This window comes from Notamacropus eugenii, chromosome 2, assembly GCF_028372415.1.
Source record: "Notamacropus eugenii isolate mMacEug1 chromosome 2, mMacEug1.pri_v2, whole genome shotgun sequence".
In the NCBI taxonomy this organism is placed as follows: Eukaryota; Metazoa; Chordata; class Mammalia; order Diprotodontia; family Macropodidae; genus Notamacropus; species Notamacropus eugenii.
This window is the reverse complement of record NC_092873.1, coordinates 171,286,012-171,303,546: the sequence shown is the minus strand read 5'-3', so window position 1 is coordinate 171,303,546 and position 17,535 is coordinate 171,286,012. Positions and strand designations below refer to the sequence as shown.

The window sequence follows — 17,535 nt, the reverse complement described above, 5'->3', positions numbered from 1 at the left end:
ATGTCTTACCTAGTCACACTGTTTATTTCACTTAAGTTTTCTTGTTCAGCTTACCAGATACCTCATATTTTTCTCCTGCTTTTAAACTTGTTTCTTCTCTTTCTTCTAAGAGCTTTCATCTCCTTATAGTTTCACTGTTCCCCCTGAAAGTCCTTTTCCTTACTGTTTTATACTTCATATTGAGTTGTTATCCTCCAAATTCATTCATTCTCTGTTTGAGTCCCTCTTTGGTATCTCCTGAAGTCTTCCACAATATTTCATCACAAAATTCAGTGTTGGGCCTTCTTCACAATTCTAAAGTCTTATAAACATTTCAATAATTCCTTCTTTCTATTTAGCTCTTTATTTAGTTCTTATACTTTTCCCTTTTATCTCACACAATCTTCCCTTCCATTACCTAGAAGCAGAATGGAACATTAGGTGTGATGCGTTTTTACTTATAGCAGGAAGGAAAGTATCATAATGCTACTGGGAGTGGTTGTCCTGTGGACTTGGTATATAGAGATTATATCAAGCTTTGTCCTAGGTTAATGAGGTGGTCATCCCACTAGGACTCTGTAATGGTAGTTTAAATGGGAAGATCTTTCCCATCCATTAATAGGCCCATGTGACCTGACTGGTTCACATGGAGGTCTCAGTCATGTGGAGCCTGCAGTGGGAGGAGTTTGCTGAACAAGTGGTGCAGGAAGTGAGTCAGAATTGGGAAAGAGAGAACATGCAGCAACTAGTGTGAGTGGGAGAGTTTGTTTGTGATTTTGTTTAAGGGAGTTCATTTGTGGGAAGCCTAACAGAGAGAAAGCTTGGGGTTGGTGGTGCCCCTGCCTTGTTATTGTGTGTGGATTTCTTTGTTGCTATGAGGGATTTGGTTTTCCGGTGTTGGGATTCAGCTTTCTGGTGTTTGAATAAATGTTTTGGTTCTGTCTTCTATGCGAAGAGTCTGTTATATTTTGTGATTCAGAAATACATTGTCATATTCAGAGTCACTGTAGGTCCTGTGAATATGGCATTGGCAATATAGACACTAGTTCAAACATCAAGGCAACTCTGTGGGGCCCCAAATTTTGTGGGGATTGAATACAGTCTGTAAGAAGTGTGTTTGAAAAGTTAGTCATATATGACATCATAAGCAAAGGAAAATTAGGAAGCAAGGCCACTGTGCCAAAGATTCTATCTTATAAGACTCCAGACAGAAATTTCCAGAAAACAAGACCAGGTATTAGTTAAGATAAGAGGAATTTTTTTTATTTATTTAGTATTTTATTCTCCCACAATAACATGTAAAAACAATTTTTGACACTCAATTTTAAAACTTTGAGCTCCAGTTTCTCTTTCCTCCCTCCCTACTCCCCTCATTAAGAAGGCAAGCAATTCAATAGGTTACACATATGTAGTCATCTAAAACATATTTACTTATTAGTTATGTTGTAAAAGAAAACAGACAAAAACTCAAGGAAATAAAATGTATGCTTCAATAAGTATTCAGACACCATCAATTCTTTCTCTGGGGATGGGTAGCATTTTTATCATGTCCTTCAGAGTTGTATTGGGTTGCTGTATTGCTGAGAATAGCTAAGTCATTCGTAGCTGACTATCTTACAATATTACTGTTACTCTGTACACGACTCATGTCACTTTGCATTAACTTCTTTAAGTCCAGGTTTTTCTGAGAGCATTCTGCTTATCATTTCTTATAGCAAAATAGTATTTTATCACAATCACACACTACAACTTGTTCAGCTATTCCCCAGTTGATGGGTATCTCCTCAATTTCCAATTCTTTGCCACCAGAAGACAGCTGCTACAAATATTTTTGTGCACATCAATCATTTTCCTTTTTGTTTTTATTTCTTTATGGATACAGATAGTGGTGGTATTGCTAGGTTAAAAGGTTCACATAGGTGTATAGCTCTTTGGGCATATTTCCAAATTGTTCTATGGAATGCTTGAATCAGATTACAACTCCACCAATGATGTATCAGTATCTTAATTTTCCCACATCATCTCAAATATTTGTCATTTTGCTTTTCTGCCCTGTCAGTCAATCTAATAGGTATGAGGTAGTGTCTCAGAAATTTTTAATGAGCATTTCTCCAAACAATAGTGATTTAGAATTATTTATAGAACCTTTGATTATTTCCACTCTAAACTGTTCATATCTTTTGATCATTGATCAATTGAAGAATGGCTCTCATTTTTATAAATTTAACTCAATTCTCTGTATGTTTGGGATATGAGGCCATTATCAGAGAAACTTGCTTCTAAATGTTTTTCACAGTTATGAATGCTAACTGCATTTCCCTCCAACCTATTTTCCCCTTGGATCATTCTACTCTCTCTCTCCTTTCACCCTGTCCCTCTTCAAAAGTGTTTTGCTTCTGACTTTCCCCTCCCCCAATCTGTCCTCCCTTTAGTCATCCCTCTTCTCTTTTCCCCTTACCCTCCTACTTTCCTGTAGAGTAAGATAGAGTTCTATTTCCAATTGAGTTTGCATGTTGTTATCTCTCTGAGCCAATTCTGATGAGAATAAGGTTCACTCACTCTCCAACTCCCCCAACTCTCCCTCCACTGTAAAAGCCTTTTGTTCCTCTTTTATGTGAGATAATTTGTGCCATTTTGCCTTTGCTTTTCTCCCAGCGCATTCTTCTCTCACCCCTTAATTTCATATTTTTAGATATCATCCCTTCGTATTCAACTCAGATCTGTTCTCTCTCTCTGTATATCTATCTATCTATTATCTATTTATCTATCTATATGCTTTCTCTCTCTCTATATATAATATATATATATACTATATTACATATATATTATATACATGCTTTCTAACTGCCATAATAGTGAAAAAGTTCTTATGAGTTGCAAGTAACATCTTCCCATGTGTTTGCTTGGAGACTTCTCATAAACACTTTAAGCTTATTAAGTCCCTTAAGATTTCTCTTTCTTGTTTACCTAGAGTATTGTATTTGAAAGTCAAATTTTCTATTCAGTTTTGGTCTTTTCACTAAGAATGCTTGAAAGTTCACTATTTCATTGAATGTCAATTCCCCCCTCCCCTGAAGAATTTTACTCAGTTTTGTTGAGTAGGTGACTCTTAGTTGTAATCCTAGCTCCTTTGCCCTCTAAAACATCATATTCCAATCTCTCCAGTCTCCAAGGTGCTAAATCTTGTGTTTTCCTGACTATGACTCCATGATACTTTACTTGTTTCTTTCTGACTGCCTGCAATATTTTCTCCTTGACCTGGGAGTTCTAGAACTTGGCTGTGATATTCTTGGGAATTTTCATTTTGGTATCTTTGTTAGAAAATAATCTTGAATTTTTTCAATTTCTATTTTTGGTTCTAGAATATAAGGAAAGTTTTCCTTAATAATTTCTTGAAAGATGATGTCCAGGCTTTTTTTCTGATCATGGCTTTCAGGTAGTTCAATAATTTCAAATTAATTCTCCTGATCTATTTTCCAGGTCAATTATTTTTCCAATGAGATATTTCACATTGTCTTCTATTTTTCCCATTCTTTTGGATTTTGTTTCATTGTTTCTTTATATCTCATAAAGTCATTAGCTTACTTTTGTGCAATTCTAATTTTTAAGGAATTATTTTCTTCAGTGAGCTTTTGTACCTCTTTTTCTCTTTGGCCAATTCTATTTTTTAACGAGATTTTTTCTTCAGTGAATTTTTGTGCTGTTTTTTCCATTTGGCCAATTTTGCTTTTCAATGTGTTCTTTTCCTCAGTGTTTTTTTTTTTTTTTTTTTTTATCTCTTTTACCATTTGGTCTAGTCTGTTTTTTAAGGTATCATTTTCTTCAGTAATTTTTTTGTGTCCTTTACCAAGCTGTTGACTCATTTTTCATGATTTTCTTGAATCATTCTCATTTCTCTTCCCAATTTTTGTTCTACTTCTCCTACTTGATTTTCAAAATTCTTTTTAAGCCTTTCCATGGCCTGAAGCCAATTCATATTTTTCTTGGAGACTTTGGTTTTGACTTTGTTATCTTCTTCTGGGTGTCCATGATTCAATCTTCCTTTTCACCATAGTAATTTTCTATGGTCAGAAATTTTCTGAATTTGCTTATTTTCCCAGTCTATTTCTTGGCTTTTAACTCTGTTAAAATGTTAAATTGAGGCTCTGCTTTCAGGGTGGAGGGTGAACTGTCCCAAACTTCAGGGTTTTCATGCAGGTGTTTTCAGAAGTAATTCTGGGGACCTATAAATTTTAAGTTCTTCTGAGGTAGTGTGATCTAAGGAAAGGTTTTTACTACTCTCCTGGCCTTTGCTCTGATTTAGTGACCACAGACATTTTTTTCTGCCCTGGAACTGTGATGAGGGTCCCTGTTCTACTGTGGCTACAAGCTCTGGTGTGCTAGGGCTCCTCCTCACCCTGGAACTGCCACCCAGGATCATGAACCAGATCTGAGTGTGGGCAGAACAGTATAGTCCTGCCCCCCAGTGTCAATAAAGAGGCCCATACAATCTCCTTCTCATCACTTGTTTGACCTCCTTACCTTCTGTGGGCTGAGAGCTCTAGAACAGCCCTCTTATTGCAGATTAAATGGCTCCTAATGCCTATTCCTTCTGGTTTACTGTGGCCTGGTCTCTGCTGACATAGCCTGTGTTGGACTGTGGTCCACTCTCTCCTGGTGTGACAGGTGTGTGAAAATCCATCTGGCTTTCTAAGTTTTCTTTGGCTGGACAATTATTTCACCCTCTTGTTTTGTGGGTTCTTTGCTCCAGAAATTGTTTAATGGTATTATTTAATGGTGTTGAGAGGTGTTTTGGGGAGAACTCTGATGAGTTGCTGCATTTTTTCTACCATCTTGGTTCCACCTCTACCAGAGATGAGGAATTTCAAGAGCAGAGATGGCATATTACTCTCAGACTTTATGAGTCTGATAAAGATTCTCTAGAATTTTTTTTCAGATGATTGCATTTCATTCCTTGGCAGAGTGGCTATACTTCAAGACAGCTATACACTACTGAGCAATGAGGAATCAAACTTTCTTTACTAACAGGGAATAGTTAAATATAATCACAAACAAGAGAAAAAAGGTTACAATATTTTTATGAGAAATATCAACTTGTGGAACTGTAACTAGTACATTATGCTTCATTCTCACTAGTTATCCTGTTTTGATGGTTGGGAAGACTGTGTCCTTCATTCTTCAAACATTTTGGCATTATGAACTTCAGGCAAAAGTCACAGGCTTTAGAAGGAGGAAGCAGGGTTCCTGGTGCAAGTTCCTTAGTAATTGCCTAGCTTTGCTGTTATAGTAAGGGACATACTAGGGATTTATTAAGAAGACACCCATGTAGAAGTTCCTGGACATAGAAGATTCTAGAAAAGAGAAATGATGTTAAAATGACGGGATATGTTTCAAACATTTTAGTCCTTTAAGCATGAACTTTATAGATACTATAGTGTTCCTCCCTTTTTTTCCTACTCCCAAATAGAACTTTTTTGAAGTAATATAATTGATATGTTTATTAATTTTGTAAAAGATGCAAAACTGAGTGTAACAACTAGAAGATCGGGTTGAAAATTCAGGATTTCAAAGACCTAAGCAGGCTAAAACTTTAACTCAACTCACTAATATGAATTTTACTGGAAAAAGCTTTACATTTGGGTTGAAAAATCAAATTCACTAATTCAGGATGACTAGCCACCAGTGTGTCTGACAAAATTTTTGGTATAAGTGGACTGCAAGCACAACTATGGGTCAATAGTGTGGTAGCCAAAAATAAAAGATACTTTAAGATGAGTAAGGTTACTTTGAAAAAAAAATGATCAGGACTAAGGAGGTGAGACTTGCTCTCTTTTTCATCCTGGTTGGACCACATCTAGAATATCATATTGCATTGTATTATGTTGTGTTGTATTTTATTGTATTGTCCTGTATTGTACCGAATTGCATTGAATCTATAGTATCATATTCTATTGCATTGTTGCTGTAAATTCCTTGAGGTTGCATCATATTGGTTGGAATAATCCGAGAATATTTAGCCCAGAGCACAGACATTGAGGAGATAGAATAGTTGCTTTCAATTTGAAAAACTGTCATAGGAAAGTGGGATTATATTAGTATTGGCAGTGGGGAAAGGACTAAGAGAACTATGTAGCAGCTGCAAAGAGGCAGATTTAAGAGAGCTATTCAGAAAAGGTATTGGATGCCTCATAAAGTCATAGGATTTTATGGTTTAAAGATGTAGGGAGTGTCAGACGTTATCTAGTCCAATTCTCTAATTTTACATCTAACTAAGAGGGTATGCAAACCCTTTATCAGGAATTCTAAACTTCTAAACCCAAGTACAGATGGGTAGCTAAAGCCTTGCTCAATGAAACTGATTCATGGATGCCTGAAGCCTTCTAACCCTGAATAAATCCTTCTACATACAAATATTTTCCCTCTTCATTCCCTCCACCTTGGTCTACTTTAAGGCAATCTTTTGGAAAGGGATCGACTGCCCAAAAATACTGTTAAGAAAATTAGGGCATTTACAGAAGGCTTCCTTTAGTTTGCTCTATTTCTCACTATGTATTCATAATTAAAGGGAATAAATCTAAAATTCCAATAATTTCTAACATATCACCAATATGTTGCAAAGACTCTCTTCCTCACCTCCCAGACTCTAGTATGGGAAAAAAGTAAACAAACTTTTCCTATCCCTTTAAATGATTTAGCTTCTTTCATTCCCATCTATCATAATTCCACAGACTTAGGATGGATGGTCATCAAGTTTTATAACTATAGCTTAAATGGCATAGAAATGAAAGTAAACAGGAAAACAAAAACTCTCCAGAGCTGGCAGTTTTGGTAGTGGCCAAGGCAGAATAAAAGAAAACCAAAAAATGAAGGGATGAGCCTGCAGATAGAAGGGTGTGGGTGAGGACAGTGGCTTTTTCCTGGAAGTATGTAAAGGGGGTGCGGGGCAGAGAGAAGTATTATTAAGTGGGTAGATATGTTCCTCTCTCAGTCCAAGGCCTTGAGGTCAACATCTTTTTCCTCTTGTCTAGTTTTTGGTAAGCAACTAATTCTGGCTGATTGTCCTCATGTTCCAATCTAATCGCTTCTACTATTCTCTTTCTGCTCTTGAATGGAGTTCCAAGGAAAGCCTGCCTTGATCTTCTGTCATACTTACAGAGTTCCACTGATCTCTTTTCTTATTACTCAAAGTCCATCTAAGGTCAAGAGCAAGACCACAGGTCCCTGGAAAATTCTAGCTAGTTGTCTGTTTCATAAACAGATATTTGGCTCATAAAGTTTCAATGGCAGTTAATCTGTTATTGGAACAATTCTGAGTTACATAGAGATGGTGAAACTCAAGCTCAGAGAGATAGTTCATATAGTTAGGAAGGAAAAGAGCTGGAATTTTAACTCCAAACACATTGATCTTGCCATGGAATTATGGTACCTAATCTACTAAGGATCAGAGAAATTAAGTGACTTGATTATGGCCATATAGCTCATAAGCCTTAGAAGCAGGAGTAGAAGCTAGGGTTTCTTAACAATATTTCCATTATACTGTCAATTCTTTCATGCTAGCTCTCAATATAGTTGTGGGTTCTTCCTCATTAGAATGTTTTAGAAGGGATTTTAAGATGCATACAAATTGAAATAGATGATCTCTGGTATCTACCTAATCTGGGATTTTGTGAAGTCTTTTTACTAAGTAAATATCCTCCAAAACCTAGCACAAGGCAGAGCGATGTTGTATAGTATTCAAAGTATGACATGAGAGCTACAGGTTAATTAGGCAACCTTATTTTATTAACTGGGCCAATAAACCAAGAGTTCCTTGATATAAACTATATTTTCTAGTAACATTCTAATTTTCGTCTTAAAGAAAGTTTAAAATAATTCCCCAAGATCTTATCAAATAAAAGTACTATTTTTTAAAAGAGATAGTTTTTCATTCATAATTAGAATGTAGCTTCTTAATTCACTTAAAAATTTATAGAGATTAAGAGACTATTAGCAATGGGCTATGAAAATTGTGGGGGATACAAAGATAGAATAAGATGTGGTCCTTGAATTAGAGAGTTAATAATCCAGTTGGAGGATGAGTCATGTAAACAAGTAAAAATAATTCACAGTAGAATATTATAGCTACAAAACAAAGAATTAAAGTATTTCCCATTTGGGACATTTTATGAAGGAACGATCACTTCCTTCTAGGAGATCATAGGAGGCTTCATGGAGAAGACAGAAATTAATTTGTGACTTGAAGAGAGAGAAGGATTTTCATGAGAACAGATGGTGGGACTGTCACTGAGAGGGCTCCATTCCAGATCTGGTGAACCATGAGGGGAAAAGTGGAAATCAGAGTGAGCAGGCTGATAATAGAAGACATAATATTATTGTTTGGCAGGAACAGTATGTGAAAGAAAGGGAGTGGTATTAAAGAAGGATGGGAAAAGTGGGTTGGATATAGAATATATGGAGCCTAAAATACCAGCATCAGGAACCTTTTCTTAACTTGGTGATCAGTGGGAAGTCACTGAAGGCTCCTGATCAGAGAACTGATATAATTACAGCCGTATATTAGGAGGACTATTTAGGCTGTGGAGTACCAGGTGGATGAAAGAAGAGCAACTAAAGGCAAGGAGATGAGTTAGGAAATGATTACATTACTCCAGGATTATTCCAGGAGAGAGATATCAATGCTTTGACCTTGCATAGTTTTTGTAGGAGTGAGGAAGTTGGAAGGGGATGAATTTAAGAAATATTTTTGAGATGGAGCTGATGACTTTAGGTGATTGGATATTGGGGGTGGGAATGATGGTCAATGAGGAAGAGATGGCTGAATTTTCAAGCCTGGATGCCTATGAAGATAGTGATACCATTAACAGATATAGGAAAGTTATCAGATACGGGTATGTTTTAGACATGCTGAGCTTGAAGGACTATTAAAAGACTCCTTAAACATTTTCATTTAAGTTTCATGCTATCACTGAGAGAGTGGATGCTATGAAGATAAATAAGTTAAGCACTTCTAGCATGAAGGTGCCATTACAAAGTGTTATTTTTTACTGTTATCCTGACAGTTTGAACTATGAAAAATGCAGACTCTCTCTATTTGAATCTTGAATTTATCTGATCTCTTCTCTTGAGCAGTGTACCTTACACAAGGAAACTTATTCTCTCCTCTATCAGGACAGAATACTCATTATTTTAGGATTATTTTTATGCTGTGGAAGTCTCAGTGTGTCAGTTTAAGAAGGGGGACATCTCCCTAAAGATATGGAATCTCCAGACCTTTTAACATTCAGGAAAAAGATACTGAACCTTTTTTCTTTTCCCATTTATCCAGATTTTGGAAATATGGAGATTGGACTTGGTCAGATTAACATTCAAAATACAGGAAGTTAAAAGGATTTGGAGCAAGAAGTCCTTTTAGTACAGTCCTCTTCCTTTTTCAGCCAATGGGTATTTATTAATAATAATTCCACTCTGTCAAGCAATGGATAAGGTGCTAGGAAAATTAATAATAACAATAACAAAAGACACAATCCATACTCTTGGTGAATTTACATGCTAATAGAGAGTAATTTTGTCACCCAATAGGCATTCATTAATCATCTGTTTTGTGCCAGGCATTGAACTAAGCTTCAGCTAAGTGATGAAAGGCTACTTTTCATGAATTCAGCCGCAGATACTTACTAGTTGTGTGACCCTGGGCAAGTCACTTAACCTTGTTTGCCTTAGTTTCCTCATCTGTAAAATGAACTGGAAAAGGAAACAGTAAACTACTCTATTATCTTTGCCAAGAAAACCCCAAAAGGGGTCATGGAGAATTGGACATGATTGAAAAATGTCTCAGCTCAACTCACTGTGCTAAGCACTAGAAATTTAAAGAAAGGCAAAATACAGTCTCTACTCTCAAGTAATTTGCAGTCTAATGGGTACTGAGTACAAACAAAACACAGAGATGAGTACAAGGAAATTGTTAACATTAAGGGAAATCTGGAAGCCTTTTTTGTAGATTTTTTCACATAGTAGTTAATGCTTGCTTTAAACTAGTTTGCTAAACTGTCTAAAAAAAATAGTCTGTGTTCTTGTTCCTTAACATTTAAATAGTTTTCCTTCTTCATCTTAGCAATCATATCTATTATAGGTGAGGAAACTGAGGCTCAGAGTAGTTGTAATACCACATCATCATAAACTTAGAGCTAGAAGGAACTTCCAAAGTAACATAGTCATACTCCCTTTACTAACAAGGAAGTGAGCACTAGAAGTGAAACAAATTGCCTAAGGTCACAAAATTAATAAGTAGAATTATAGGTCCTTTTTACTTTTCAAATCCAGGATCCTTTTGACCCTACTGCATACCTCTGGGCATGCTGGATTTCCTCTCCTTTTTCTCTCTGAGCCCCATTGTCTTTACTTTTGTAGAAAGGTGACCCTCAACCTTAACATTGATGCTAATTGTCTAAGATATTAGGAATCTGTGATTGACCCTGTATTTAGTATCCAATATGCTTATGAAAATCTGATCTATTTCCCTCTCCTTTGCTGCTCTTTTCTGGTTTTCTCTGATCTAAATGTGAATGATTTTTGTATACTTATCAGAGTACGTTTTTTTTTGTTTTAAAGAATTAGAATTATGCACACAAACAATTGGAAAATGCTCAAGAAAAAAATGCCTACTACATGTCTAATCTAATGTATCCTGCGTGGAGCAGAGGTAAAAATAAAAACAAAACCCCACACCCAATGGCAAGAAATGAATAGATCTTCAAGACAGGTCTTCATTACTGTTCTGAGATCTCATCTTTCATTACTAAAGCATTCAGCTTAAGGAATGAATAAATGAGCCAATCAATCAATATGCCTTCTTGAAAGACCTGCTGTACGCCAAGCACTGTTAGGTGCTGGAAATATACAGACAGAAGTAAAGCAGTGTCTGCTCTCTTGAAGCTCAAAACAACCACAGATTCCTGCTAATACTGAGTCACAGCAGGGCATGGACAATGTCCCCATCCCCCACCCTGCTACAGACATACAGAACAAATCTGAATACCACATGTCTGTAACATATATGCAAAGAAATGATGGACATTCTTCTACTTCCTTTCTGCTGCTAATTTTTTTTTGTTCTTTTGTTTTATAAAACTGATCATTTAAAAATACTAAAATGTGTGACCTCCACTAGATCATTTGATCTTTCTGCTTCCTCATCTATAAAAAGAGGAGGCTGGATTAGATTACCTCTAAAGTCCTTTCCAATTATAAAATTCATTGATCCTATGATTCAATGTTTTTTTTTCTATTAATTGATTATTTAAAATGTTTGTCATATGTACAATACAGCTTTTATAATGCATATAGTAAAGAAATTATTAAATCTATTCCTAGGTTGGAGTAGCCAACCACTAGCTTCCCCTTGGGCTAATTATTAGTATTATTATATCACTAAACATCATAGAACTTTATAATTTTTTTCTTTTCTAAAGAAATTTCTCTATTTGTCTGTGTCCGTCTCTCTGCCTCTGTTTGTCGGTCTCTCTTCCTCTTTCTTTTCCTCCTCCTTTTCCTTTTTTCTATTCTCTTTCCTTCTACTTTTCCTACTCTCCTATTTATTCTCCTACACTTCTTCCTCTTTCTCTAGTTATCTCTTCTCCCTTTTGTTACTTTCTCTACCTGTACGCCTTCTTTCTTGCTTATAGCCTAAACCAACCATGACGAAAGATATAACTAATATTGACTTGTAGGGAAGAATTATGGGACAGAGGAAAGAAGACTGGTTCTGGAAGCAGAGGATCTAGGCTTCAATTCCAGCTTATCCACTGCTACCTGGTGATTTGGGGCAAATCACTTATGTGTTCTGTGCCTCAGTGTCCTGATCTGCAAAATGTCCCAGTAGGCTGTGTGATATAATGAAAAAGCACACTGGATTTGGCATCAAGACCTGAGTTTGAATGCCAGCTTCGTCTGTTATCTTCACCACCTTTGTTATGTAACCTAACCTCTGTGGGTGTTAGTGCCATAACCACAGAGATGAGAGAGTTGAATTAGGTCATTTCTAGGGTTCTTCCAATTCTAATTCTATGGTCTTGTGACTTTCTCCATTATAGGAGAGTTGCACTGTACATGTGAGAGTAGAAACTTAGCTATAAACTTTAGTGAATTATAACTGACACATAGTAAAATGCTAGTACATAAATCAGAAAAAAAATCACCTCAAGTCCAAATGATAGATAGTAGACATTATTCTCTTTCCCATCTCTACTGGAAATTTGAGGAAATGAACTTGTCCTCACATATGATCTAGGAAACAATGAAAAGTATAGAATTGTTTGTGGTTTTGGTTTCCGATAAAGATAGATGTCTGGTAACTTAAGCTTGATGACTTCCCTAATATGGCATTGATCAACAGCAATGCATGTCAAGTAACATATCAAGAAAGAGTAAATTTCTCAGAGATAGGACTGCAAGATTTCCCAAAAGTTCTAAGATCTCTCTGATTTATCTGAGTCATTAATATTTTACAACATCTTGAAACAGGGGAAAGGAAGAATTTTCGGTAAATTAATTAGTAAAAGACAAGATAAATTGAGCACCATCATTAAAGACATACTCAAAAATGACGTATTTGAGAAACAAAACCCATGATTAATATTAATACAATAATAAAAATACCTCTGGTGCTTCAAATATTATTGTTGGGGTGTTTTTTAAAATTGCGTTTCCCTATGTTACCAAGGCTGGGATTTCATTAATCATTCACAGACTAATGCCACTAGTAACATAAGAATTTTGACCAACATTTTTCTGAATTCGGTTGATTTACTCCTCCTTAGGTACCTGGGTTCCTGATTCTAAGTGATAGAGAGTATTTGAGTTCTTCAAAGACATAATTTGCCAAACTCAGTTTCTTGTAAACGTTTGTTTGCATACCTTGGTCTTTCTTTCCATCTTCCCCTAAATTAGTGGTGGTTGGACAATGCCTATTGCTTTTGTCAGCATTACTTACTTTTAAAATGACCAGTTGGTAGCAGACAGGTATTGAGAATAATAATAATAAAGCATTTATAAAGTACCTACTATGGGCTAGACATTTTGCTAAGCAATTTACAAATATTATTTTATTTGATCCTCACAATAACCCTGGTTAGGTGCTATTATTATCCCCAGTTGAGGAAGTTGAGGTTAACTGACTTATCCAAGGTCACACAACTAAGTATTTGGGGTAGGATTTGAACTCAGGTCTTCTCAATTCCAGACCTGGTAATCTATTCACTGTACCATCTGTCTACCTCTATCATCAAATTTAGAGAGGTTATGTGGCATAGTAAAAAGAGACTTAGTCATGATGATTAAGATTCAAGTCCCACCTATGATTTATCCTAGCTGTGTGACCCTGAGCAAATCACTTAACCCTTAAGTACTTAAGTTTAATGAAGAATTCCAAGGAAATCTCCAAGACAAAAAGTTGCAAACAAGGTGCCAACTTTTATTAATAGAGGACATTTTCTTACCTGAAAGTTCCCTTCATCAAAGGGATCACATATCCACCCTCTGTCTTTAAATGCCTTCTTTCCAATTATTTTTCTAATATTGAAACTAATCAATTTGTAGTTGTAAATGAATAACTACAAATTGAAGCGGAGAATTTTTTAACGCGTTCAGCTGATAATTTCTCTATTGAGAAATACGATAGGAAACAATACAGTGATGAGAACTGTAGAAAATTGTTAAAATGTAGATTGAATTACTACTATTAAGTAATCCTTATCAAATAAAATTTTGAGGAATTGGGGTATGCAAGTAACAGTTATATAGAAGTTTAAGATTTGCAATGTGTTTTTACAAATATTATCCAATTTTATTCTCATAACAACTCTCTATATTCAGTGCTATCATTATTTCCATGTTACAGATAAAGAAATGAAGGCAGGTGGAGGTCAAGTGATTTATCCTGGGTCACACAGTTGATTAATATCTGAGGTTGGATTTGAACACAAATGGCCTATAGTTCCATTAGTTTGGGGAACTTCAGCTATGGGAGGTTATTGAACAAAGGGAAGGTAGCAACTTGTTTGTAACTTATAGTCATAGAGACTTACCTGGGGGCACTAAGTTAGGTAACTTCTCCATGGTCTCATAGCTACTATGCAACAAAGGTCGAAAATGAACCACTGCTTTCTGACTTTAAGGCCGACTTTCTATGCATCACTGCTTCCTTTTAATCAAGCCATATTTAATATTTAATATTATCTGAGATACCTGATGGGAGACTAAAATTATGTTGGTTTTCTTAGGTTCTGCATGGAATCACAGCTTTGCCTCTTTTCCACAAGTCTTTCCTCTTCCTCTTCTATCACTTAATTAGCATAGTATTTCTTTGCAATATATAAATTTTTGCATCGACATCATATCAGGATATTCCAGTGAATTAAGCTATATATTTTCAACCCTTCCAGCTCCAGAAGAATTACAAACACTGCTCTTGGTAGTTATGGTCTGATAGTTCCTCTTCAATTGCAAACATTTATAAAACTACCAGAAGGGGCAATAGGTTAGTAATGTTAATGATCATGCACAGTTTTTCCAAGTAATATAAATACCATGTTCTTTGGAAATGATTCAACCACATGAACATCTGTGATCTCTAGTAATTTGAACCATCATTAGCAACCCAAGGAATGGAACATGATACATGTAACACAGTGGTTTCCAAATGAAATGCCATAGATCTTTTAAAGGGTTAACATGACTATTCACCTTTTACAGTGGCACAGATTTCTAAATTACAACTAAAAATGAATTGTCTTCTCACCCAGGTTACTCATACCCCTTTTAAAAGGAATTACAAAGACAGAATGTACCTCAATTATATTTAAGGAAAAGGAAACTAATGACAAGGATTTAAAATTTTTGAGAGCTCAAATGTTCAATTAAGTAAAAAGTCACAATTATGCTTGAATATTTAATTTATAATTTAAATTTTTTTGATATAACAGATGAATGTTACTCTTTTAAAAAATGAACATATTGTCATCTCCTAGTTATTTTTAACATATTTATTCTTTAAAATATGAAAGATTTTTTCCTTGTTTTGAACATTCTACTAAAAACATTTAAAAATATCCATATAATAACCTACCCCTTCCCCTACTCCTCCCTTCATACCCCTTTCCTTCCCTTTGCCCCATCCTCTCATTTTTAATTCGAATGTACAATGACTAGTGTGTTTAGAACTGAATTTTATGTTCTTTCAAAGTCCTCTGAATGCTAATTAAACTAATCTTCCTTGGACAAAAGCTTGGCATAGATACTCATGACAATCCTGATAGTTAAAAATGGAGATTGTGAAAATGCCAAAAGTAACCAGGAAATAATTCTTCAGAGAAAAATGCCCTCCTAGACACCTATCACTAAAATATACAAATATCGAACATGGATAACTAAGAACATGAAAAATGCTCATTTTATTTGCTTTGTAGCACTTATGTTTATGGTACTTTTAGTCACGTAACAGCAACTAGGTTCAATGATAATGATGTAAAACTACACAAAATTTATTTGAATGACATATCCTTAGCAACTTGGTTCCATGAGGGGAGAGGGAAGAACAAGAGAGGAGAGGGATGGATATACAGACAGATATACAGAGAGAGAAACAGAGACTGAGTGACAAAGAGAGAAAGAAAGAGTCAGTAAAGGAGAAAGATTCATGTAAAATAACTGAAGTAATAATGCTCCTCTGGAGAAGTCAGGACTCTGGGATTTGCATAATTCTATTTTCAAGGGGTTAGTTACAAGATAATTAAAACTATGTTTTGGCTGCAGAATCTTAAAAAAAAAACAAAAAAACACTATTTAATTAAAAAAAAGAAGGCAGTTTAAAATGGACCAGTACTAGAATTTCAAATGAAGGGACTATGAAAGACTTTTACATCTTTTAATATCTTTGTCAAACAAACAAAATGGATATATTAAATGCCTACTATATGATAGAAACCACAGCAGGAGCTGGAGTATATTTCTGATACTATGAAACTAATATGGCACTTTTTTCTCACCTTTGTGTAAAAACATAGGAAGCAGTGAAGTACAGTGGAGGGCACTTGTACTTTGGAGTTGGAAGAAATAAAAGATGTTCCATTCAAAGTCTAGTACTACCACTTTCCACTTGTGTGAGGCCTGCATTCTTTTTCAATTATAGGGGTTGGACACCTTTTTGTCTATGATTGTCTAAGAACCTTAAAAATGAAGCCCAGTTTAGTTTAAATTGAACTCAGAATTTCATCTTGCACCCCCTTTCTTAAACCTGTTTTTAAATGTATTTTTAAAAAATATTTACTTGTTTGTCTAATTTAAATTGTATTTAAACATTTGCAATACTTCACAAATTCTTTTGTCATCCTTGCATAGAGACTATGTTCATTTCCATGTTTTTCCAATTTTAGTGTATACACACATACGTGTGCGTATGTATGTATGTATACATACACATACACACATATATGTATTGCTGGCATGAAATCCTCTTCTCTTTTTCTTTCTCTTACTCAATTTTTGTACCTTCCTCCACTCCAAGGAAGGAGAACTATAGATTAAATTATCTATCTATCTATCTATCTATCTATCTATCTATCTATCTATCATCTATCTATCTATCTATCTCTACTTTAATTGCCACTAGGGGACACACTCAATATAATTTGAATAATCTTTTCTCCCAGCTATCCCTTACTCTTTTGTTATTTTGGAGGGAAATTTATAAAGCAGTTCAATGTCCTGTTAACTACCATACCAGAACTAGAATTTGGGTCAAGGACTTTTGTGTAATTGAGATAGGAAGAGGGAAATGGCTGTTGGCAAGAGTCAGAGTGTTAGATGATAAATTCTAAGGAAAGGATTGTCATTAATTTGATGGCAGCAAAAAGACTACTCCTAAGTATGTTTCTTAATTTTGGTATTTATTGATACTGTGGGGAGTTTCAAGATAAGTAAGAAGAGGAGGGGAGGGAGATGAGAAATGAAAGGGAAGGGAAGGAAAGGGAAGGGAAAGGAAGGGAAGGAATGGAAAAGGAAGGGAAAGGAAGGGAAGGGAAGGGAAAGGAAGGGAAGGGATGGAAAAGGAAGGGAAGGGAAGGGAAGGGAAAGAGAGGAAAAGAGAGGAAAGGAAAGGAAACTAAAGGAAAAGGAAAATAAAGGAAAGGAAAAGAAAGGAAAGGAGAGGAAAGGAGAGGAAAGGAGAGGAAAGGAGAGGAAAGGAGAGGAAAGGAGAGGAAAGGAGAGAAGGAGGAAAGACCAAATGACAACATGGAAGATGGCAGGAGGGCCAGGGTAGATGGCTGGGTGGCATGTGAAATATGGTCTATGTTGGTGGTCTGAGGCAAATTACATAGTTGGATAATTGAGTTTGTACCTACTCATAGGGGACTCTTGTTGTCTGTAGAGAACAAAGAGAGTCTCCTTTCTTCTTTTTCCACTTATTTCCTAGCTTGGCCTGCTTTCAGGGACAGGAGAGAATAGCTACCTAACACCTTGAGAGGATATCATCTTGAGGTAAAACCTCTTGTAATGCTAGTA

General features: G+C 35.6%; 1 pseudogene; it reads right to left on the bottom strand.

Annotated features, from left to right (window-relative positions):
- Positions 1–16,326: 16,326 nt before the first annotated feature.
- On the bottom strand, positions 16,327–16,427 carry LOC140530580 (U6 spliceosomal RNA; annotated as a pseudogene).
- Positions 16,428–17,535: the final 1,108 nt, after the last annotated feature.